This window comes from Eulemur rufifrons, unplaced genomic scaffold (assembly GCF_041146395.1).
Source record: "Eulemur rufifrons isolate Redbay unplaced genomic scaffold, OSU_ERuf_1 scaffold_44, whole genome shotgun sequence".
Classification (NCBI taxonomy): Eukaryota; Metazoa; Chordata; class Mammalia; order Primates; family Lemuridae; genus Eulemur; species Eulemur rufifrons.
Window position 1 is genome coordinate 1,890,410 of NW_027182826.1, and position 24,213 is coordinate 1,914,622.

At 52.2% G+C, this 24,213-nt stretch overlaps 1 pseudogene; it reads right to left on the minus strand.

Annotated features, from left to right (window-relative positions):
- Positions 1 to 2,666: 2,666 nt before the first annotated feature.
- Positions 2,667 to 21,297, minus strand: LOC138379516 (rho GTPase-activating protein 27-like; annotated as a pseudogene).
- Positions 21,298 to 24,213: the final 2,916 nt, after the last annotated feature.

A 24,213-nucleotide genomic window follows, 5' to 3' on the forward strand; every position in this document is an offset into this window, starting at 1 on the left:
ACCAGGGCCTTTTCAAGAGTGGCTGCAGGGACATACTCCACGCTGCAGGAGGACTTAGGGGCACCTGCTAGGAGGCTGTAGGCTTGGGGACAGGCCCCTGTGCCAGCTTATCAGCTGTGCCACTGTCACTCCTTTTTACGTCCCTTCCCCAACCAGACAGAGCCTCAAAAGGGCTGATACTGTTTCTATATGTCTTTGTGTCTCTGGACAAAGTCCAGTTCCTTCAAAACATCTTGGCAGTGCACCTACAGTGCCTACCACACGCTGTGCTCAGTGTTGAGGACGCCTGCTGTGCCTCAGACTTTGGTGGGGCACACAGTAGGTCCTCAGACTGTGCAAACAAAGCTCTGGGCCAGCCATGCCAGCAACCTGCCAGTGACCTCAGGCGAATTCTGACGTTGTCTCTCTAGGAGTTTTCTCATTGGCAATGGGTGATTCCTGAAAGACAGAGATCAGCTTTGATTTCTGGGTGATTTCTGAAGCTCTTCCTTGTGACAAAATGTGATGATTCTGGGACTTCTCAGCCTGCTGCTGCATTATTTGCCCCTGAGGCCTTGGCAGAGTCATAAGCCTGGGGTGGGGGCGGGGAGCAGACACTTCCCAAGGCCTCTCTGCCCAAGGATCCTCCAGCTTGTTGTCCCGGTGACCCAAAGCTCTTGGCCACATGCCCCACATGCTCTGTCCCCTGCCAGCTCTCTGGCCTCAGCTGGTGCCCATGCCCACTGGCTTTCTGGGCTCCACTCATGAGGGTCTCCTCTCAGACCTTGTTCTCCCCACAAGCCTTTCTGCCCCAGAGCCTTTGCACATGCTGTTCCCTCTGACTAGACACCCTTCCCTTAACCCCTGGCCTGGTTGACTCTTCATTCTTTACTGCTTCACTCAAATGTGGCTTCTGCAGAGGCATCTCAGATCCCTGGACAACAGTCACCGCCTTGACACATCTTCAGAGCACCCTGTGCTTCTCCCAGCTCTTGTGCAGTGGTTGAGCAAGTCATCAGTTGCTCAAGGTCTGTCCAGTTCCGCCCTTAGACTCGGGTGCGTGTTGTCCCTGCCATGGGTCCCCTGCTTGGCAAGACTCCAGTCCAGACCTTCTCTGTCTGCGGCTCCCCTCACAGGATAAGGAATCTGTGGGGCCCTCTCGAAGGCCAGACCCTCCCCTTTAGACCACACTCCCAATACGAGGGACTCCAGAATGTCCCTCAAGGGTGGACTGTGTCACCAGTGGGGTAGCCAAGTGGCAGCGGGTTGCAGGAGGTATGGGCAGCTGCACACAGGGACTAGAGTGTCCACACGTGTGCATGGGAACCTCTCCTTGGGCCAAGATGGCTGGGGGTGGGAAGACAAGCGGGCAGGCTGAGAGCCGGGCCAGCTCTTCTCATGCCCACATTGGGGCAGGGAACTCGGAAGTCACAGAAGTTTTAAATTAGAACCTGGCCTTCCAGGTCACTATCAGAGCATATGTCAGAGTAGGGGAATAGAACATATTTAACAGTTGTTAGTTTGATTTATAACTTCCAAATGTCCAGACATACGGTGCAAGGCCTCTGTGTATACTCTTGCCCTGGCCCTGCTGGCACTGGGGTGGGCGTGGGCGTGGGTCAGCCCCACCCACTGGATTATAAGCTCCACCAGGGCAGGCAGCGTGTGCAGTCCCCGGCCCAGGACACACTGTGTGGCACAGAAGAGCAGACAATAAATATTGGCTGTGAGTAACAAGGAGATAGGCCAAGTAAAATGCTTGGTGTGGTACCAATGTCCAATAAATAGTAGCTGTCATTTTTTGAAAAAATGAACAGGAGGGTAGAGCGGGGGGCCGAGATCTGTAAACTGAGGTGGCTCGTGTCTGAGGAGGGAGGGGCTGCAGACCCCAGGGTTCACACTTCCTATCCTGGGGTTGTGTCCTTTGCCCCACCCCGCAGCCTCTCTCAACTCTTCAGGTTAGGTGGGCACCAGGCAGGGATACCTGACAGCTAGAGGGCCCCCACCCCACCCCCCGGCTGTGCTCTAGTGTGAGAGGAGCCTTTTCTGGGGAGTCAGATCCTCTACTGGGCCCTGAAGAAGTCGCTTTGCCTCTGCAAGCCTCAGTCTCCTCATCTGTAAAATGGGATGGTGTGTGGAAACGGTGCATGTCAAGTGGCAGGTTCAGAGTGCACATTTAGCCAACATGAAGAACCCTTGCGCAGAACACCAGCGGGTCAGGGAGGGCAGGAGCATGGAGCCGGAACAGGAACAGGAAAGCAGGTGAAACTGGGTTGCAGCCAGCCTGCCGGCAGGCCCGCAGCAACATCATCCCTGAGGCCTGAGGAGGGCAGGTCCGGCTGCCCACGCTGGAGGCCGGGTCAGTCCTGTTTGGGCAGCGGGGCAGTTGTCTTAGCTGCTTCACGGTCCGCATAGGACTGGGACACACAGGGTCTTGGTGAAGGGCCTCATTCAGGGGAAGGCCCGACGAAGCCGGGAAGCCCCCTCACCAAATTTCTCCTCCCAGGATGGTCTCTCCCAAAACACTCAGCCGCACACTGTCGCATGCGCACAGGGGGCGACACTGCCATACAAAGCAGAACCCAATTAACCCCAAACAGGACATGCCTCAGAAAAAAATCACATTTTGCGAACTGCCCACCAGGGGTCACCATAGCCTCAGAACCGAGAGGTGAGGACGTCACAACCGCCTGCAGACGCCGGGGGAGGCGGAGGGTCTCCTGAAGTCCAGCTGGGTGGCCTCCAGCCGCCCCCAGTCGCAGGTCCGCAGTCAGTGCGGCGGGAAGATATCCGAGCACTGCGGCAGGATGCGCTCCACCACCTGGTTCTGGAACACCATGGTCATGGGCATGCTGGTCTCTTCTGTCTCCCGCCGCAGCAGCGTGGGCCCGAACACGATGGCCACGCTCTGCACCGACATGCGTTTCTGCTTGCCGTGCTCCATCACCCTGCGGCCAGGCAGGTGGAATCAGGGCCCAGAGCTGGAGGGAGCCGTGGAGGGGGTCCTGCCAGGACCCACCACCCCATTCCCACCCACCCGCCCGGCTCACCGGCACAGGTGCTGGAAGAGCAGCTGCAGCGTGTCGCGGTTGGGGGCAGGCAGCGAACCCACCAGGTCACGAATACAGCGGCTGCGCTGGGCCTGGTCGTGCAACTCAAGCAAGGGAAGGATCAGAGGGAGGGAGTTAGACAGGGAGGGAGGAGGAGGAGGGTGGGCTCTGCGAGGGGAGCGGGGTCAGCAAGCATGGTGGCACAGAGCCTGGCCAAGGCGGTGGCCCTAGGCAGGACAGTTCCTCTCCTGCCGCATCCACCCCACCTCTGGGCAACTCCCGAAAGAAGAGCTTCGGCGCGCCTGTGATAAGGTGCACGTCCTCCCAGTGTCAGCGTCGGTCTCCCAGGTCCAGACGCTCATTTGGGGCGGAGGAAGGGAGGTCAGGGCCCCTTAGCGCCTTCAGACCCCGGGGAGAGGCATGGGGACTGGCCTCACCGTGGTCCACCTTGTAGCGCAGCTTCTGGATAGTGGCCAGGTTTCCACTGATGCGGTACAGCCTGTCCATGTCCAGCCCTGGGATGGAGGGAGGCGCGGACCCGGGTTGGGAGGGGTGGGGCTGAAGCCCCTGCTGTGATTCCTACTCAAGGCCTCCTGTTCTTTCCCCACTCAACCCTGCGCCCACCCAGGGGTCTCCATCCTGCAGTCCTGGCAGGAGGCCCGGCCCAGCCCACCCCAAGTACCGCGCACCGCGACCCACCAGGGCACGAAGCGCAGCACCAGGCTCCACTGCCGCTGGCACAGTGCGGCCAGCGCGCGGCTGAACCTGGTCTAGGGGACAGACTCGTCAGCGCCGCCCAGCGGCCGCCGCCCGGCCCTGCGTCACCCGTGCGTGCCCTCTGCAAGCCGGTACCTTTGATGTAGCCCTTCTACCGTGCCCTCTGCAAGCCGGTACCTTTGATGTAGCCCTTCTACCGCAGCGGCAGCAGCATGGGCCGCCCCTGCAGAAACTTGCGCTCTGCAGACCCCTGGGGCCCAGGGTGGGCGCACCTAATGTAGGGGAAAGTAGGACCTTGTGAGTTGTCAGTTGCATCTGGGTTGTTGGCAGGGCAGGCCCCAGCGGGGCATCACCACCCGCTGAGAGAGGTCTCTGGGATGCTCCCCACCCCGTGCCCTGCACACACTGAGACTCAGCCGCGTGTCATCCTTTTCTCCTGCCAGCTTCCCAGGGCTCACTAGACCGGAAGGCCACATTGTCACTCTCACTTTCCTCCTCCGGGGCGGTGGGGGGGGGGCGGGCAAGTCTGCAGACCGCAATCACTTAGCTTCAGAGAGGCAGGACCTTGGGCCAGCTGGGGGTCCTTCTGGGGCAGGGCAAGGGACCTGAAATGCCCTCCCAGCAGGCACGGTCCTCAGGCAAAGCGATCTCTCTTCCCTTACCCAGGTTAACTCCCCTCACCTTTACTATGGAACCTCAGCACATTGGCCTCCTTTAGCTGCCCGGAGCTGAACAGGTGTTGGAATCAGTCATCCTGTCCTCCCCTACCCACCTCCCAGTGCCTGGCCCCTCTTCCTGTATTTTCCTCAGCTCCTGTAGACGTAACCCAGTAAGTGGCTCCCAGTTCTGAGCTTCTAATTCTGGCTGGGGCCGGAGTACTGCCGACAACTGCACCAACATCACCTCTCTGGCTCTGGGTTCCTACCTCTATTAATACAGCCAAAAGCTGCACCCAGTGTTGGTTCATAGGGAATTACGGGTCAAAAACCCCCAGGTCATTTCCAGGTAAATAGTTGTCAGAGGGGACCTGACCTATCTCTACTTATACAATTGATATTTTGAACCTAAGAAATGGGAGACTCTTGAAATCAATACTTTCAAACTTTACCTTCTAGTTTCAGCCTGCCATTCCAGCCTGAAGTTGGTTCCCAGAATATTTACTTTTCCTCCTGCCTCCCTCAAAATGGGAAATTCCTCTAGGGTGAGCTCCCCACCGCACGTGGAGAGGGTGCCTGCAGGGCCACCCCCGGGCTGGATTCACAGATGACAGAGGCAGTTTCTTTAGCATCCTGCCATCCCAGCCATGCAGGGGACACTGCATTTGCAGGGAGTGGCGCTTGCCCACTGGTGCCATGGAGCTCCCTGTGTCCCACAGTGGGCACAGCTGCCCTGTATAACAGCTGGCCACCCCTCCCTAGTGGCCCTAGAGACCCCAGGCCCTGCCTACCAGCTCCTGGATGCCATGGGCAATGGCCTTGTGCCAGGTGTTGATGATGGCCTGAGTCATGCTGGATCAGGTACTCCGAGCCATTGCGACCCTGTAGCTAGAGGGACACAAATCACTGGGTCATCTCTGGTTCCCTGAGTCTGCCCTGGGTGTTGGCACCGAGGGAGGTGGGTACAGAGATGGAGGTGACCTGTCCCCTACCCCCAGGAACTCAGAGCCTAATGGAACCAAGGGCTTCCACCACACTTAAAGCAGTGAGTGACAGCTTCTCTGTGTTACAGATGACCAAACCAAGGCTCAGTGAGTTTTAGCAGCTTCCTCATGGGCACATAGCTAGTGGCAGTGGAGCGCAGATCTGCATGGCTCAGCTGTCGGGGAAACTTCCCCTGCCCCAACCCACCTCCACATGAGCCCCCGCAGGACGTGGCGGCCCTCACCCAGAGCACTGGCCTGCAGAAATCTAAGGAAGGGAAGCTTCCTGAGGGACAGCCTCTGCCACTGGAACTGACAGGGAAGGAGATGTGGGGAGAGAGGATTTGAAAGCGGATCCCAGAGGAAGCGAGTGTCCTCCGTGCCCCTCCCATATGCTCACTGAGGACCTAGAGTGCTGCCCTCCTTTAGCAGCCAGGAGTCCCCACCCTCTCTCACCCCCCAGCCCACTTTACTGAGATGCAGAAATTCGAGAAGCAGAAATTAAACAAAATGCCAGAAGAAAACTGGCTACAACAGGCCTGAAGCTCCAAGCCCTTTCTGAGTGGATGGATCCTCCGTAGCCTCTGGCTCTGAGGACCAAGTTCAGGGTTAATGTCAATGTTGGGCAGTGGCAGCCCCCGCCAACCCTGCCCTTTAGGTCCAGTGGGAGAGGCAGCAGAAGCTGTCTCGAACAAGGAACAACTTCTAGCATCAGAGAGGACTGTCCTTCGACTGTCCTTTTAAACTCATACATGAATACTATTAATATTTAAACTGCTTTAAAAATGAAGAAAAAAAGAAAAACGCATGTTCCACCCCTCCACCTCCCTTGCAATGACCAGAGACCCTTGAGCGGTGGCCAGCACAGCCCCACTGTGATCTAAGCAGGCAGGGGCCCCGCTGGGGATGACCTCAGAGAGTGGCCTAATGACATTTCTAAAACAACCTCCATTCTCTGTGGCAGCTCTCTCAAAACATAGTCAGCTCGTATCTGAAAGTTTCATGCAGAAGACAAAGCTGTTCTGCAGATTCGTTCTGGTTAAAAAAACAAAATGTGGCCAAGCTACATAGCTACCCAGCAACGTACTGCAGGACACGTCAATCCTGCCGCACGCACAGGCAGGCTGAGGGTACTAGCGGCTCTTGGGGGACTGATACTAACGTTTTCTGTGGCTTTGGGGTGACTAGGAAGACCTGGTGTGGACATCTCCTGGGCCCCACTAACCCATCTGTCCTTGATGATATAGAATTTTGGGCTGTCTCTTGAGGAACGTCCTGGAGTTGCCTACAGGCCACCCGGAGTGGAGAGAGGGTGGCCGCCAGCTAGCCAGGAGGCAGGGGGTTCCTTGACCTCCACTCAGGACTGTCAGCCTCCCCTTGGCCTGAGCAGCTTCCAACAGCACCATCTGCCTCCTGCTCCTGGCCAGCACAGACAGCTCAGAAAGTCCTGCTCCGACACTTTCATGAAAAGCCCACAGATGACCTTCATAAGAGAACTGTTGGAAGGCTGTCCCTCGAGGTCAGGGAAGGCACATAGCTAGCAAATGTGATGTCCCTCCTCCACGTGACACTATAGCAGACATTGCTAGTTGATCACAGAACCCTACCCTGCCAAGCCTGGAGAAGGCTCCAGAATTCTCAAGGTAGCTCCAAATCAGAGTAGCTCATGAGACGAAACCAGTTTTCCAACTCTGCTCTGTAGATATCCTGGTTGTAGAACTGAATGAACCTTGGTGAATCATCAGAAAGCTACACACTCAGGCTCCTTGCAGAATGGCTTTTTCTGAGCCGAAGTACAAGGTTATGCTTTTGGCTATCATCATCATATGGTACCCAACAGCCCTGAGACTCCTAACTAAACCTCCAGGGAGCTCTTTTGCAGACACTGGCCTCATGCCTCTAGATCCCATGTTTGTGGAGCTACACACTAGACATTTTTTAAGAGCTAAGGTTTAGGCTGGGTGCAGTGGCTCACGTCTCTAATCCCAGCACTTTGAGAGGCTGAGGCCGGAGGATTGCTTGAGGCCAGGAGTTTGAGACCAGCTGGGACAAAAAAGCAAGACCCTGTCTCTACAAAAAATTTTTAAAAAATTGGCCAAGCATGGTGGTGTGATGGTGGTGTGTGCCTGTAGTCCTAGCTACTCGGGAGCCTGAGGCAGCAGGATTGCTTGAGCCCAGGAGTTTGAGGTTGCTGTGAGCTATGATGATGCCATGGCACTCTAGCCTTGGTGACAGAATGAGACTCTAACTCCAAAAAATAGAAAAAGAGAAGAAAAAGAAAAATGAGACAGCACGTGAACAGTGAAGGGCGTGCCATGGGAGGACCCTCGCCTGCTGGGGGAGCCTGGCAGCCCGTCCACCGCCCTGGCTTACCCACTGGGGACCCAGTCCAGTGGGAAGCTGGGCTCTGGCCCAGGGGCAGGATGGGGACCCGGGGAGAAAGAGCAGGTTGCCCAGCCCATCAGAGTAAGCACCAGGGCCGGGGAGCTTCCTGCCTCAGGTTGAGATGCTGCCACCATTCTAGCGGCCACTGTTCTAGGCACACAGGGTCCCATCTCCCAGAGGCCTCTACTTCTCACCACCCTCCAGGGCAAGGACGAGTAACTCAGCTCCTGGGGAGGGAACTACAGAATCCATGGCCTTGAGCCCTGAGAATTCCAGCCCCAGCTCTTCCCAGGTGCTCCTCTTTGGGGCTTGCCTACAGTGAGGGTCCCTGGACAACAGGACGACACTTCCCTCCTTCTGGATTTGCCTTTGCGGACCCAGGAGAGAGAAGCCCCTTTCAGCTCCACCGTGTACTCAGGGGTGCAGAACCTGGAAGACTGCCTCTGTGGGACGGGGAGGAAGGGTGGGCAGGGTCACAGGGAGCCCTCAGCTCCGAGAGGCCTGCTACCACACTGTGGCTGTAGGGACAGGATGAGGTGGCTGGGTGAAAGGGACCCAACGGTTCCTGGAACTCAGAGATCCTGCTGGCTGGCTTGTCCCTTGCTGCTTGTCCGCCCAGGAGACGGATGGAAGGAGCAGAGCCCCGTCCCTGTGAGCAGGTGTGTTCAGCCCCAGCCTCCCCGCCCTCCAGCCTCGAGCTGTCCACCCTCAAGGACTGCTCCCCATCCCCGAGTGGCTAAAACTGCTTGTCCTGGGGTGAACCTGCTGTCGTCACCCGCTCCCTGCCAAGGCCCAGCTCCTTGGACACTCACAGACCGCTGTCTCAGATCTGGTCTGTTCTAAGCCAGACAGGGTGGCTGGGGGGGGGTCCCTGCCCTGGGGGCCTGGGCCTCACCAGGCCAACTGCAGTTGGGGTCTGTGAGTCCTTGAAGAACGTCAGGACACCACCCTCCAGCACCGGCCAGGAGGCCCTCCAGTGCTTCCTCCTAGATGGGGGTGGGGAAGCAGCGGGTGGGCAGGACTTAGATTTGGTCTAGGCTGAGGCCCCTCCTAGCCCCAGGAGCAGGGCACAGAGCTTAGGAACAGGCCTAGGGCACCCGACTGTGAGGGGTGGACTCCCAAATCTAACACCTGGTAGCCAGGTGACCTTGGGCAAGTCATTTTAATCTCTCGGTGCCTCAGGTTCCTCACAGGACCTCTCATGAGGTCACTATGAAGATTAATAAGAGCCTGGCATGTGGGGAGTGAACTTCATCTTTAAGGCCCACCCTGCCCAGGCTGCTTTCCCTTGTCCACCGTCCTGGTGCGATGCGGCACTCCTGCCTTGTCCAGGGTCCTGATCTAAGAGAAGGGGAACGAGCAGGGAGTCCAGAGGGTGAGGCATGGGGGGCAGAGGCCAGTCTCCCCCTCGGCTGCAACCCCCCACGGGCTGGGCCTGTGTCTCCACTGAACGCTCCATACCAGCCCAGCCTCCTGGCTGGAGCAGGTGGCACCTGCTCCCCGGCAGCAGCGGCAGGAGAGATTCCTTCCCACTTCCCAGCCTCACCCACCTCTGGGGGCTAGTGCTGGGGCCATGGGGGAGACAGATGTGTCCCACCCAGTCTTTGCCTCCAGGATCTCCAGAAACTCCCCGTTTCTTCTGTGGTGGTCCTGCCAGGGCCTTCATGTCATCCCCTTACCTTCTCCTCAGGAGGGCTGGCCTGGGCTGGAGTGTCACTGTCATGGCTAGATTTGTGCATGCTTCAAGGAGCAGGGACAGGGACCTGGGGAGGAAGACACTGTCATATATAGTCTCCCCGTCTCTCCCCAGCTGGTTACCTGGGGCAGCTCCGACTGGACGGAGGAGTCGTCTGGGCTGTAGAAGTATTGTTTGTTTCCCGTGCTGGTCCTCCAACCTCACCCGCTGTGGGGAGTGGGAGGATCAGGGCCCCCCACCCAGCTCGTGAGAGGAGAGAAAAGGCTCCCTCCAACCGGTGTCCAGGTCAGCAGCAGGAAGCTCGGAGAGGCAGATGCAGGCGACTCCGAGTCTTGGGCTGGCTTAGGGTCTGCGTGGGAGCTGCGGTTTAGAGTGCCAAGGGGAGCTCATGGTGAGGAAAGTAGAGAGGAGCCACCCGCGGCTGTCTGGGTCCATCTGCCCACTGCCCCTACCTGCTCTGGGGTGAAGTGGTTGGTGTAAAGCTTCTGCTTGTCCTGGCTGATGTGACAAGACCAGCCGGGGGGTGTGGTGAAGGGAGAGGTGGGGCCGGGCTCCCGAGGGAGCCCAGGGGGAATAGTCTTCCTCTGGGTAACTGGTCAGCAACTCAGGGTAGTCCGTCTTGGGAACGGGGAGCTGCAGGGACCAGCCCACCCCTTGCCATTGGGTCCCTGGGGCCGAGTGGAGCAGGGGGCGGGGCCAGAGGGATCGCAGATAGCCCCGCCCCTCGCCCTCTGGTCCCTGGGGCGGCCGGGGCCAGTCTCGGGCGCATCCCCTCCCAGGCGTTGTCACCCGTCAAGGGGCTGCAGAAGACCCTGCGGCTCTCCTCATCCCAGCATTGACTCCACTTGGTCTCCAGGCTCTCGCGGCTGCCCACGGAGGTCGGGGAGGTGGCTGGGATAGCGGAGACCTCAGCAGTCTCAAAGGGCGACTCCCAGGTCGTCACGCCCGTGTCCGGGTTGTAGTACTAGGGGCGCCCAGTGCTGGTGCCTGTGTGCGTCCCCCACACAGGGCTGGGGTGGGGGGCCGCGGCAACGCCCGGCGAAGTGGCCTGAGGCTGCCTCTCTACGTTGGCACACACGGGCTCCGGGGGTTTGTCCACCTAGGGAAGGAGGAAGGAGACGTGACTTTCAGAGGACCACTGGGGTCACACAGTCCTGACTTGGCCACTTGCCGCTTGGGTGACCTTCAGAAAGTCACAATGCCTCCCTGCCTCAGTTTCCCCAGGTATAAAATGTCTACTCTGCCCATTCCAGAAATTGTAGTGAAGATAGAATGAGGAAATGTTCTTGAAAGTGCTTTTCAAAGTATTTAGTGCTGCAGATGGATGGGACAATTGCATTAATTGTATTTATTACCAATAATAAGATATCGATAACCCAGATCTCACAGCTGTGTACTCACAGAGGCAAGTAAGATGTTGGGCAGGAACAAAGAAGTGGCCTGGGTGCTCCCTGGGCCCAGCTCGCATCGCCTTTTACCGACTAATTCCTTTCTCCCTGCCTCCTTTTCAGAGCTGACTTCTCTGTCCCTCACTTAGACACCAGCCCCCTGGTCGGAAGGCCTTCCACACTCCCTTGATGACAGATCCGGTCCTCCTTCAGCCCGACTGGGCTGGGGCTGCGCCGCCTCTGCCACGGCCTCAGTGCCGGGTGTCTCACCTGGCTTCTCGCTCTGCCGCCTGCGAGAGCACGACCAGCTGTAGGTCACCAACTCGCAACCCCTCTCTAGGCTCACACATCCAACTGCTGCCGGGTGTCCTTTGTAGGCCTGGGAAGATGTCCAAAATCAAATTGTCTCCCTTTCTCGTGTCAGCATCACCTGTTACACAGGTAGAATCATCTGTGACTCCTGCCTCCTTAGCGTCGTCTGTCGCTGAGCCCTGGGGATCCCTGCGCCTGAACCTTTCAGACCCTACGGCTTCACGGGTCACACGGGTTAGAACAGGGAAACGCTGCCACAAGGAAGCCAGCACACACGACAAACAGGTACCCCATGGGGCAACTGGTCTGGTCTCTTGATGAGTCAGCGTCAAGGCAAAGGAAAGGGTGGGGGGTGTTCAAAAGCGATTAAAGAGACAGCCAGAAGCAAGGCACGACCTTGGACTGGATCCTGGTGCAAACAAACCAGGAGAGAGAGAGACTGAGGGAGAGAGAGAGATGGGTTAGGACAACAGAGGCAATTTGACTATAGCCCAGGTCTTAGACAACATTCAGGAACGAATGTTAATTTTGTCAGCTATAATAATGGTAGGGTGGTTATGAAAAACAAAACATTACTTTTCAGAAATGCATGCTGAAGTTTTCAGGTGTGAAATAGGATGTCTAGAATTTATGACTCCTCAGTGGAAAATAAATAAATAAAATTAGCCTATCAGTTATTAAATGAAGCTCGAACAGATCGAATTCTCCTAGTAAAAGAGTCAGCTCAGGTTTTAAAATGCAGTGATATGATGTATACAAGACATACAGTTTAAAAAATGATAATGGTTGAAAATAAAAAGATTTATTTTTAATGTAATATAATGTAAAATAAAGAGTGGCCGTATTAAAAATAGAAGGGTAAAATGTAAGATTAAGCACTAAAACACGATAAAGAGAGATGACATGTAGTGACAGGAATGCACAATTCATAAAGATAGAATACTCAAAATCTGCACGCTCCCAAAAGCAGCATCGTTAAATATGAAAAGCAAAAACTAATAAAAGCACCAGAAGAACTTTATAGGGAAAATTTGAGAGGGAGGTTTAATAAAACTTCATCAGAATTAGCATAAAAGACAAAAACCAAAAAGGATACAAAGGAAGTGAAACTTTGAATTATACATAATCAATAAACTTAATAAACTTAATTTAAAATAAAAAAACAAAAAAAAAAAAAGAAAAAAAACACACACACACACACAAAAATAAACTTGATTTGATACATGAGGGACCTTTTATCCCTTAAATAGAAAGTGTACATTTTTTCCATATGTCTATGAAAAACTTAGAAAAAAATCATTTACTTGGCCACAAAGAAATTAATAAATTTTAAAAGCATAATATATACAAATCTAGAGAAAACAAATGCTTTTGTAGTAAAATATAAAATGACCAAAATTAACTAGAGAACTAGTAGATACTTGCATAGATCTAATTAACACTGAGAAAAAAATCTGCCACTGAAAAAGCCCCGGGTCCAGAGGGTTTCATGGGAGGGAATCGTAGAAACCTTTAGATTTTACCTCTGGCAACACTTTCCTCCTCCAGGAGGCAGCCCTAGAACTTCCTCTCCCAGCTAGATCCTGCACCCAGCAGACACGCCACCACATCATATCACAACCACAGCATATCGCATTGTCACGTCGTGTCATGTGCTTCCCATGCCCCAGGGCCTGGCACTGACCACCCGTGCAGGCTGACATTTCAGTACTGATGCCCATCCCCTCCCACTGCTGGACTCGATCAGCTCTAGGAAGGGCAGAGAAAATAGGTGCAGAGGGAGGCCGACTGCTGGGGCCCGGGAAGGAGGAGAGGAGGTGGGTGGGCTTGTCAAGGGCCCATCTCAGGAGGCCTGGGGCTGCCGGGAACCAGGGGCTGAGAGTCGAATAATGAGGCCGGGGCTCCAGGGAGATCCCCAGAGGACCATGGGGCCACCTCCCAGCCTGCAGGGGACGGAGGGGTAGGTGGGGAGAGCTCCGGGTGGCCAGAGCTATGTGGGGTGGGGGGTGACCCAAGAACCTGCTCTCTCACAAGCCAGGTCACAGTCTGGGCAGCGGGGCTCCCGGGCCCTGGGGCAGCAGGTGAGTCACGGGGAGGGAAAGTCAGGCCAGGTGTGTGGAAAGCAGCCAGCAACCCAGGGCTGCCCTAGTGGGGGGCGGGGAGCTCCCTGGAGTCCCCTCAGCTTAGCTGCAGGGCCCCTGCTGTTACCAACCCCACTTTCCAAAGGCCCTTGGCTGGCCCCGAGAGAGGACAGGTGGATCTGTCCCAAGGCCAGTTGCTGTATCTCAGACATGGCCACCTCGGGCTTCCCTTGGAGTTTGCCCCAGGAAGTGGGAGCGGGTCTGCGATCCAGAGAGGAGGGGTCACCAGGTGAGTTTTTGGACGGGATAGGGAAGGGCCTAGTGGGGAGTCTGGGGGAGGGGGGAGGACAGGAAACCGTGGCCGCCCCCTTCCCCAGGTGGGGGGTCCACTCACAGTTCCTGGAGGAGGGAGGACGAGGGCCCTGGGCTCCTTCCTGTGCAGGCTGCCTGCTCAGGTGCGGCGCCTCCTGGGCTGTTTGTGTAAGAAGTGGCAACTGGGCCGTAACTCTTCCTCCCAGTGGCCAGTGTCCGGCAGCAGCAGTGGGCTCCCGGCCGGCTCTCCCGCCTCTGGGGTGGGATGGTGACCGCACCCAGAAATAAGGACTGTGGTCTCGGGGGAGGGGCCTCAGAGGCTTTCTCCAGGCTTCCCTGGCTCCCTGAGTGGCCACCTTGGAGGAGAGATGTCCACCCAGCTCACCTCCCTCCTCCATCTCTCCCTCCTCAGAAGCCTTTGCTTCTGCCCTCTCCTGGGATGTCAGATTCTCCTACTGCACCCTCAGCTGCAGATAGCAAGGTCAGGGTTTGGAATTCATGGCCACGACAGAGCTGGGCACATAGGTGTGTGCAGAAAAGTGAGCACTTGTTTGCCTTTGGCTTGTACTGTTCTTGCTGAGGGTAACAGGGTGGCTAACTCTGAAGGCCACCTGGCTGAAATAGGGCCCAGAACTGACCTGGACACAGCCACTTCCTGGCTGTGTGACCTTTGGCCAGTCACTAAACCTCTCTGAACCTGTTTGTACTCAGGGCAAATTGGGGTACCTATGCCTGCCTTCCAAGATGCCGGGAGCTTAACCCTGGGTGCAAGCCTTTGAATGAGAGCCCACGGGACTGTTAGCTCCTTTGGGACTGTGTCTTATGATGCTTTGGGTCCCCAGTGTGCAGCAGGGTGACCAGCACACACCAGGTGTCAGTATGTGCTATTTGAGTGAATGGTGAATGACAAGGCTGTAAAAAGCCGTACATGGCAGAGGCTCCTCTCTTCTGGGGGTGCCCTGGGCCTGCCGAGTAGCCTGCCCCAAGCCCTGAGCTGATGCCCTGCAGACAGGCACCCTTCACCCTCCCAAGTGACCCTGGTCGCCTCCCTCCTCACATCCTTGCCTCTCTGTTCTGGGCCCTCCCTCATCTTTTCTCCCAGGATCCCCTCTCAGCAGCCTCCTCCTCCCCATCCTCAGCCTCCCAGTCTCCTGGCTCTTGCCCCTCCACTTAAACTTGGGGAAGGCTCCACCCTCGGCCATATAGCGGCTCTGGCCAGTTGTCTACACGCCGTTCTCATCCTCACCTTCGCACCTGCCTTCAGCAACTGGAGATGCCAGGACCTGGGGGATCTCCTTCCTCCTTGGTTTGGGCTCTTAGGTGCTGGCCCCTGGGCAGACTTACAGAGCCCTGGTTCATGGTCAAGGGCTGCCTCGCCCCTCCTCAGCACACACTCTCTGTGCACACTGTCCAAGGGCAAGGCCATTCCCCCACCTCCAGGGCACAGCTCAGAGGGGCAGGCACACTCTCACCGTCACTGGGACAGAGAATGGGCCTGGGAGCGCGCCACCGGGAGCCTGCCCAGAAAGGAAGGGGCTCTGGGGGAAGGAGAGCTGGCATCCAGCCACCTACCCCAGAGAAGCTGCCTGCCTGCTGGCAGAGCCACGGGGCACGTGGCCCCACCTGCATCCCGGTCCGCCAGGTGCTGTTCCCCACCCTGGCCACCAGGGGGAGGGCTGCCCCCGAAGAAACCCCAGTGAAGACTGCGCAGACCCAAAGGGAAGCGCACTGAGGGGGACCCCAGGTCGTCTGAGGGGACCGCCCGCTACTGCCCAGCGCTTCCGCACCCCGCCCCATTTAAGGGTCTCCACAACCCTGATCCTTAGGTACAGTGCTTACACTGGGGACACTGGGCTGGGGCAGTTAGGTGGCTCATCAGCAGCTGGCAGGGCACCCAGGGGAGTCAAATCCAAGCCTCTGCCCCTCCCTTTGGGCTGAGGAACAAACCGAGACCCCGACAGGAAGTGAGCCCCCCAGAAGTGAACCGCCCGTGGGAAATCACGCCCCTGGCGAAGGGGTCAGACGGTTTCTGCGCATCTTGTTTTCCTCAGGGCGCCCCTCCCTGAAAAGTTGCTAAAGTCCGAGATGTCAGGGTCCGCGGAAGGATTCTGAGGATGTAAGAGTGTTTTTAAAACGTGCTCTATTTTCAATTTCCCAAATTAACACAACTGGACTCGGAAGAGAGAACCCCCCCACCGTTACCATAACTGGTCTTCTTTCTGAAACAAACTCATGGAGAGGTTTTGGGTTTTGGTTTTTTTTTTTTTTTTTTTTTTTTTTTTTTTTTTTGAGACAGAGTCTCACTCTGTTGCCCAGGCTAGAGTGAGTGCCGTGGCGTCAGCCTAGCTCACAGCAACCTCAAACTCCTGAGCTCAAGCGATCCTCCTGTCTCAGCCTCCCGAGTAGCTGGGACTACAGGCATGCACCACCATGCCCGGCTAATTTTTTCTATATATTTTTAGCTGTCCATATAATTTCTTTCTATTTTTAGTAGAGATGGGGTCTCGCTCTTGCTCAGGCTGGTCTCGAACTCCTGAGCTCAAACGATCCGCCCACCTCGGCCTCCCAGAGTGCTAGGATTACAGGCGTGAGCCACCACGCCTGGCCTGGGTTTTGGTTTTTTCAAAAAAGAAAGAAAGAAAGAAAAAAAGAAAGAAACTGAAATGTTGGAAACAGCCCAAAAGGGAAATGGATGCCTGCCATTCACATCCATCTCCTCTGAACCCCCAAGCTCCCGGGAGAGAGGCGAGGCCGCTGGAGCCAGTGCAGGGCCGCAAGCCCCACCCCACGTCCAGGTGCGTTTCAGACTACAGATCAGCTGCAGGACAGCACACACCCGCCAGAGGTTACATAACCTCCTGGCAGGGCTTGGGCTGCACCCTGCGATTAAGTTTAGTTGCATTTCTGCAGCAAAACATGAATATTCACGCCAAGTGTGATAAAGACTGTCAACATCCTCATATTGGTTCAAATGAAATTTTGTCACCGGGTGAATTACAAAATCCTTTGGGCTTCCAGGGAGCTTTGGCACTTGGGAATTGCAGAGAAGGGATTGTGAGCCTGTACCTCTCTCATTTTGGGTTTGGGGAAAGTGAGTTCGCCCGAAGTCCGTGAACACAGTGGCGGGCGTCTAGCGGGATGCTAAGCTGAGCAGGTCTCCTCGCACCCTGGCTCCATGCAGGCGCGGCCACCCGCCCCCCTCTACCCCAGCGCCCAGCTGTGTACCTGCTGCTCTGGGCTCTCCTCCCGCTGCTGGCCTTGCACATCCAGGATGGCCTCATAGACATTCTCAGAGTCTCTGCGTGCCAGGGGCCATGGGCACACCCAGGAGCCCACTACGCTGCAGGCCTTGTAGTGGCCCGGGCTCCTGAGGAGGCTGGCAGGAGGCACTCGGTGGTGCCTGCCAGGTCGTCCAGGGACCTACTGCGCTGGCTGCCTGGGTGCTGAGGGCCGCACGTCTGGGCAGGCCAGGTGCCAAGTTGCTGCGTTTCCTAGGGGAGTCTTCTCTTAATTAATTTGTTGGGGGGGTTCCCTATAGAGCCACTCGAGTCTTGGGGAATTGCCCCAGGCAACTCCCACTCAGGACCCCGGTCACCCAGGGCTGCCAAGGCTGGGAGGTGATTAAGATGCCCCTTCTCTTCAGAGCTGAGGAACTCAGTCTCTCACTTATCTAGGATCCAAAACAACAATTCTTAGTAAAAGAACCAGCTCAGAGAAAACCAAGACCATCAACCAAAAATGGGAGGTCTGAAGTTCAGGACCACTTGCCAGTTCCACCAAAGGAGAAGCTCTGAGCGGAGGGCCCAAAACGGTCATGCCAGTACCTGGTGCTGACTTTGTGCGGCTCCTTCGGCGGTCCTGAGTCTTCTCTGAGCCCCACGTCTGGGTGTCAGTCTTGTCAATGGAAAAAAGCCAAACTCTGTAAAATAATTTTAAAGAGATTTACTCTGAGCCAAATTTGAGGGCCATGAACTGGAACCACTCCCAAGAAGCCTTGAGCAAGTGGACTCGCTGTGGCTGGGTTACAGTTTGGTTTTATACATTTCAGGGAGGCAGAGGTTATAGGTAAAGTCATAAATCAATACATGGTAGGCATACATTGGTTTGGCCCAGAAAGGTGGGCCATCTCAAAGAGGTGGCTTACAGGTTATAGGTGGGTTTAAAGATTCTTTGACTTGTAATTGGTTAAAGACATGGAGCTTTGTCTAAAGGCTTGGAATGTTTTAACATAGTTGCTGTTTATCAGAGAGGAGCCACTGGACATAGATTTGTTGTGTAAATAGAGGACCTGCAGGTTTGTCTTGCATACCCTTAGACCTGTCAATGGGTTACAAGGGATGTCCCCAAGAAGGGAGTGTGGCATGATGAGGCATGTCTCACCTCCCTCCTCCTGGCAGGCAATTTAGTTTTAGGATATTTCTTTGGCCATGAGGGGATCCATTCAGTCAGCCGGTGGGGGGTGAGCCTTAAAATTTTATTTTAGTTCACACTTAGAAACATTTACTCTGAGGCTGCTTCACACCCAAGGAGAAATCAAGGAAATTAACTCACACTCAATATAAATTTCCAAATATTAAATCCTCTGTCTTCCTGCCCCACCCCTATTTCTTATTCATTAGCAGAAGAGCTGAATCATGATGATTTACATAACTGATAAAATTTCTATTGCTTTTTTCTCTTCTTGGAAGGAAGGTGTTTTGTGATCCATTATTTGTTTATATCTAAATTCATTTTGATTTGGCTTGGTTTCGGTTTCTCTCCTTTGTTTTCTTTACTTCTGTCTTTCTCCTCTTAATAGTTTATTGTCTAATCCACCGGCTTTTAGGTTTTATCTTTGATCATTTGCGAGGTATGCCAAAAGAAATGACTGACATTTTTCAGGAGATTAATAAGTAAAGAAAGTTGGCATATAAGAAATAGTAAATCTTGAAATTTGGGCACCATGGCTTATGCCTATAATCCCAGCTATTTGGTAGGTTGACGTGGGAAGATCCCTTGAGGCCAGGAATTTGAGATCAGCCTAGGCAACACAGTGAGACCCTGTCTCTGAAATAAAATAATAATAGCAAATCTTAAGAAACGAGAAGATAGTAGGCTGGGTGCAGTGGCTCATACCTATAATCTTAGCACTCTGGGAGGCTGAGGCAGGAGGATTGCTTGACCTCAGGAGCCCCAGATCAACTTGAGCAAGAGTGAGACCCCATCTCTACTAAAAATACGAAAATTAGCCAGGCATCATAGCACACACCTGTGGTACCAGCTACTAAGGAGACTGAGGCAGGAGGATCGCTTTAGCACAGGGGTTTGAGGTTGCAGTGAGCTACCATGACATCACTGCACTCTAGCCAGGGGTAAGAAAGTGAGACTGTCTCAAAAAAAAAAAAAAAAAAAAAAAGAGAGAAGATAGTATAAGTCCCCATGAAGTTTGGGTTCTGAGTTCTACGTATTCCTGGCATCCATGTTCCCACCCAATCTGACCAGATGGTATAGTGGTCCCAGCTGGCTCCCTTGGATCACATTGCCAGGCCACTGGGATCACTGAAAACACAGCACAGTTTAACGTAATAAAAATAAACCCTTTGACAGTCTTCTGCATGCTGAATACTCTATGTTCGTGCCTTTCAGAAGGCATGGCAGCTGCTTGAAACACAGAGATGTGGCAACACCTTCATATTTACTTTAGGATTCAGAGCTCCCTCAGGACTAGCAAGTTGCAGGTCCTATAATCAAATTGTATCTTGTGTAAGGCACAAAAGCACTCAATATTCTTTCCCTTTGTTTCCTTTTCTGTGAAGAGATAGGCATGGCGACCCAGACAAAGGCTTGCCCTGGAGCTGGCACAGGATCCAGACGTGACGTGCGGGTAAGATTTCCAGGACGTGCTTCAGCAGCTGCTGGCTCCGTCGGCTGGCCTGCAGTGGCGGCCCACCATCAGTGAGGCTAAGTTTTCAGGACTTCCCTGGGGCAGTGCAGAGGAAGGGAACCCAAGGAGGGTGACAGACCAGGTAGACCAATGACTTTCATGGGTAGTTAGGACTCAGTACTAATCGAAGTGTTTTGAACCACAGGATATTTGGGAGTGGCTAATCGGTCACAGTAGCCTTAGAAATGAAACAGGTGAGTAGTCTATGCTGGATCTATTTAACAGCAGTAATTTAGGTCTTGTTCCAGTTATCTATTTTTGTATAACAAATTGCCTCAAAACTTAGTCGATTAAAACAACAATCATTATCTTGAACAGCTCTGTGGATTTTTTTCTTTTTTGTAAAAGAAATATGACATAAAATTGACTACTTTAACCATATTTAAATGTGCAGTTCTGTAGCATTAATGACATTTACAATGTTGTGCAACCATCAGCACAATCCATCTACAGAACTCTTTTCGTTTTCCAAGAGTAAAGCTCTATGCCCATTAAACACTAACTTTCCATCCCCGCTCCCCTACCCTCTGGCAACCACCATTCTATTTTCTGTGTCTATGAATTTGCCTATTCTAGGTACCTCATATAAGTGGAAAAATATAATATTTGTCTTTTTGTGACTGGCTTATTTCATTTAGCATAATGTCTTCAAGATTCATCTGTGATGTAGCATGTGTCAGAATTTCTTTCCTTTATAAGGCTGAATAATATTCCATTATATGCATATACCACATTTTACTAAATGGATAAATCCATGTATCCATCAATGGACATTTGGGTTGTTTCACCATTTGGTTATTGCAGATAATGCTGCTGTGAACACTGCTGTACACATATCTGTTCAAGTCCCTGCTTTCAATTCTTTTCAGTATATACCCAGATGTGGAATTCCTCAATCATATGGGAATTCTATGTTTAATTTTTTTGAGGAATCACCATACTGTCTTCCACAGCAGCTGAACCATTTTACATTCCACCAGCAATGCACCAAGGTTCTAAATTCTCTACATGCTCACCAGCACTTGTTATTTTCTGGGTTTTGCTTGTTAATGGGTGTGAATGTGGGCAGTTCTTGCTCGGGGTCTCTCAGGTAGCTGTAATCAGATGGTGGCTGGGCTGAGATGGCTGCAGTAGCCGGGGCTGGTGGGCAGTGCTCCCTGAATGCAGCCCCCCCATGTGGCTAGTTCTGGCTTCCCCACAGCACAGTGACCTCAGGGTAGTTGTACTTCTTATATAGCTCCTGCCTTCCCCAAAGGGAGTACTCCAAGACACAGGAAGTGGAAGCTGCCAGTGTCTTAAGATCTAGGCCTAGAAAATGGCATGAGATCACTTTCACTGTATTCTTTAGTTAAGCTCTCAGAAGTCTGCACAGTTTCAAGGGGAGGGGACATAGAGGCTACCTCCCAAGTGGAGGAATGTCGAGGAATGCCAAAGAATTGGTGGCCATGCTCAGTCTGCCCGACCGAATCATCACAGTGGGGAATTGTGGTCTCTCATGAAGCTGAGTCACAGACCTGAGGTATGTTGGTTGCAGAGGATCCCAGATCCTCCTGAAGAAGTTCCCTGTGATGTGGCTTCAAGTGTGTGCTGCAGTTTTCTTCCAGGTCTTCCCTAAAGAGACAGACATTCACTGGAGAAGGGGAGATATTCATCCTTCCAGTGTGCTACTTAATACTGGATTTTGAGTTAGCACATGTACTTGGATACTCAAAATGCCTTTCTTTCTCCTGCTTAAGGTAGGGGCTTCTGGATATTAGAGGACTGCGGGAGCTGTGGCCCAAGTCCTCACAGTGGGCTCAGCAGGTCTGCAGACATGCTAGTGGTTATCCCCCCATTCCTAAATGTGTCATTGGAATAGATGTCCTCAGCAACTGGCTCCTGCCATGTGGGGTGAGGGCTTTTATGGTTGGACAAACCTGGGGGAAACTTCTTCATTAAATGAGTGAACCCAAAGCCACTCCCCACCCCTGAAGGGACGAGTCACCACCAGTGATTTGGAAAGTGAAGAGGCGCTGATTCTGATCACAGCCCCACTGACAGGTGCCTAAATAGCCTGTGAAGAAGGTAGCTGAGTCTTAATCAGGTTGTGGTTCCAACTGCAAGTGCTGTTATGGTAATTGTGGCATCTCTACTGGAGCAACTGGCACAGCTTCTGGCATCTGGCGTGCAGCTATTTGTCCAGAAAATATTTTTTGTCTGTGACAATTTGCAAGGGGCAGGCACTATCAGCACTTTAGCTGTTTGCATAGCCTTTCAGAGGATATCCTGATGTCCTAAGGAACGTCACCTGGTTCTTTGAAGAGGTGACATCATGCTTTACAGACTGGGTTACAAAGATAGGAAAGTACTGTAGTTAACATCTGAATACTCATATCGGATCGTTACAGAACTTTTCAAACAGAACCTGAACATTCAAAAAACTTTTGTCCCTACACTTGTCTTAGTTGGCCTCTCCGCAGCCTCTCACACTCTTGGCCACTCCTGCATCATGAAGTGTTCTCTCCCACTGTTCTCAGCACACTTGGCCCTGCTGGTTCGCTTCCTGGGATTCCAGGGGTCCTTTGTCATTCTCATCCACAGATCAGTCTTCAATGTGGTGATTATATGTTGGGGTTCCTCAGTGCTTAGTCCGAAAGCTCCCAATCTTCTCCCCTTGCTAATTTCTTCCAGGTCCATGACACAATGATCTTTGGCATACAAAATTTGCCAATAGTAGACATTTTATTTGCACACTTTTTCACCCAGTTCTGTATTCTCTTCCTGAGTTTGTGGAATCCACCATCTTTGAGGCAGAAATCTCCTCTCCTATAGAAACTTAAAATCTTCTTTGTTTTTCCAGCCTTCCCTGCAGCCTAAGTATGGACACATGACCAAGGCACTGCCACATATTTTTAAGCTTTTTTTTTTTTTTTTTTTGAGACGGTCTCACTCTGTTGCCCAGGCTAGAGTGCCATGGCATCAGCCTAGCTCACAGCAACCTCAAACTCCTGAGCTCAAGCAATCCTGCTGCCTCAGCCTCCTGAGTAACTGGGACTACAGGCATGCACCACCTTGCCTGGCTAATTTTTTTTCTATATATTTTTAGTTGTCCAGCTAATTTCTTTCTTTTTGGTAGAGGCAGGGTCTCGCTCTTGCTGAGGCTGGTCTCCAACTCCTGAGCTCAAATGATCTACCTGCCTCAACCTCCCAGAGTGCTAGGATTACAGGGATGAGCCACTATGCCTGGCCCACTGCCATGTTTTTAACTGGTGCATAGTGACTTACAAATCAGTACGTCACTCTGGAGTCCATCTGGTGAGCAACAATGGTGCACACCAGATGGGCTGCAAACCCAGATGGCTAGATCACTTAATTGTGGAAGAATCATTTCCTCTTTATTCTGTTTAAGTAACAGGAAAAAATAATCTGATCAAAAATATTATCTTACTTAGAAGTAAGAACTGTGAAGTTCAAGCAGTTCTGGGGGGTATGTTTTGTGGTCATAGGAGGTTGTTCCTGAGATGAGTAAAGACTGAGCCAGAAAAATTCTATGTTTAATACATTTTATTTTGTATTTTTTCAAATTTTAAAATGAGAAAATGTATCTTGTATATAATTTACCTTGACCTATGTTAACAATTCCCTTGTTTTTCCATATAACTTTACCAACCATTATGAGCCCTAATAAATGATTTTGTTTTGAAAAACTCAGTTCAGAGCACAAACCCAGCTACGTAGTGAAAGAATGATATTGTCTCTATTATACAAAGATTTTCAGGAAAATAAAAGCTGGACAAGGTCTCTAAGTCATATCAGAATCTTCTTTTTCTAGCTTCTTAAGGTGAAAGCTTAGAAATGTTAGTGTTTTCTTTTCCTTTTTTCCGTTTTTTTTTTTTTTTTTTTTTTTGCCAGGATGTTGCCATGTTGCCCAGGCTGGTCTTGAACTCCTGGACTCTAATGATTCTCTGACCTCAGCCTCCCAAATATCTGGGATTACAGGCCTGTGTCTCCCTACCTGGCTACAAATATTACTTTTCTAATATAGTTGTTTAGTGATCTAAATTTCTTTATAAAAATGCTGTAAATTTCTCTCAGCGTATTGCTGAGTTCATGTGCTAACAGATTTTGATATGTTGTGTTCTCATTTTCATTTACTTAAAAATGTTTTCTAATTTTTTTTTAAAAAACTTTGACTCATGGGTTGCTTAGAAGTAAGCTGTTTAATTTTCAAATAATTGGAGATTTTCCAGATATCTTTCTGTTATTGATTTTTAATTTAAATCTATTATGGTCAGAGGATAAACATACTTTGTATGATTTCAATTCTTGTATTTTATGGCCCAGAATATGGTCTATCTTGGTGAATATTTTATGTGCACTTGAAAAAAAATACATTTTTTTGTTGATTGGAATGATCTATAAATGTCAATTGGATCCAATTGGTTGATGGTATCATTCAGTTTTTCTACATCTTTGCTGATTTTCCATCTACTTGTTCTATCAATTGCTGAAAGAAAAATATTGAAATGTCCAAATATAATTGTGAACTTAATTTTTTTTCTTTCAAGTCTATTAGTTTTTTTCTTTTTGTATTTTACGGTGGTTTTCATAGGTGCATATTTTCTTGGTGAATGAAAACTTTTATCATTACGTATTGTTCCTTTGTGTCTGTGGTAATTTTCTTAGTTCTGAAGTCTACTTCGTCTGATGTGAATTTAGCCACCCTAGAATTCTTCTGGTGAGTGTTTGATG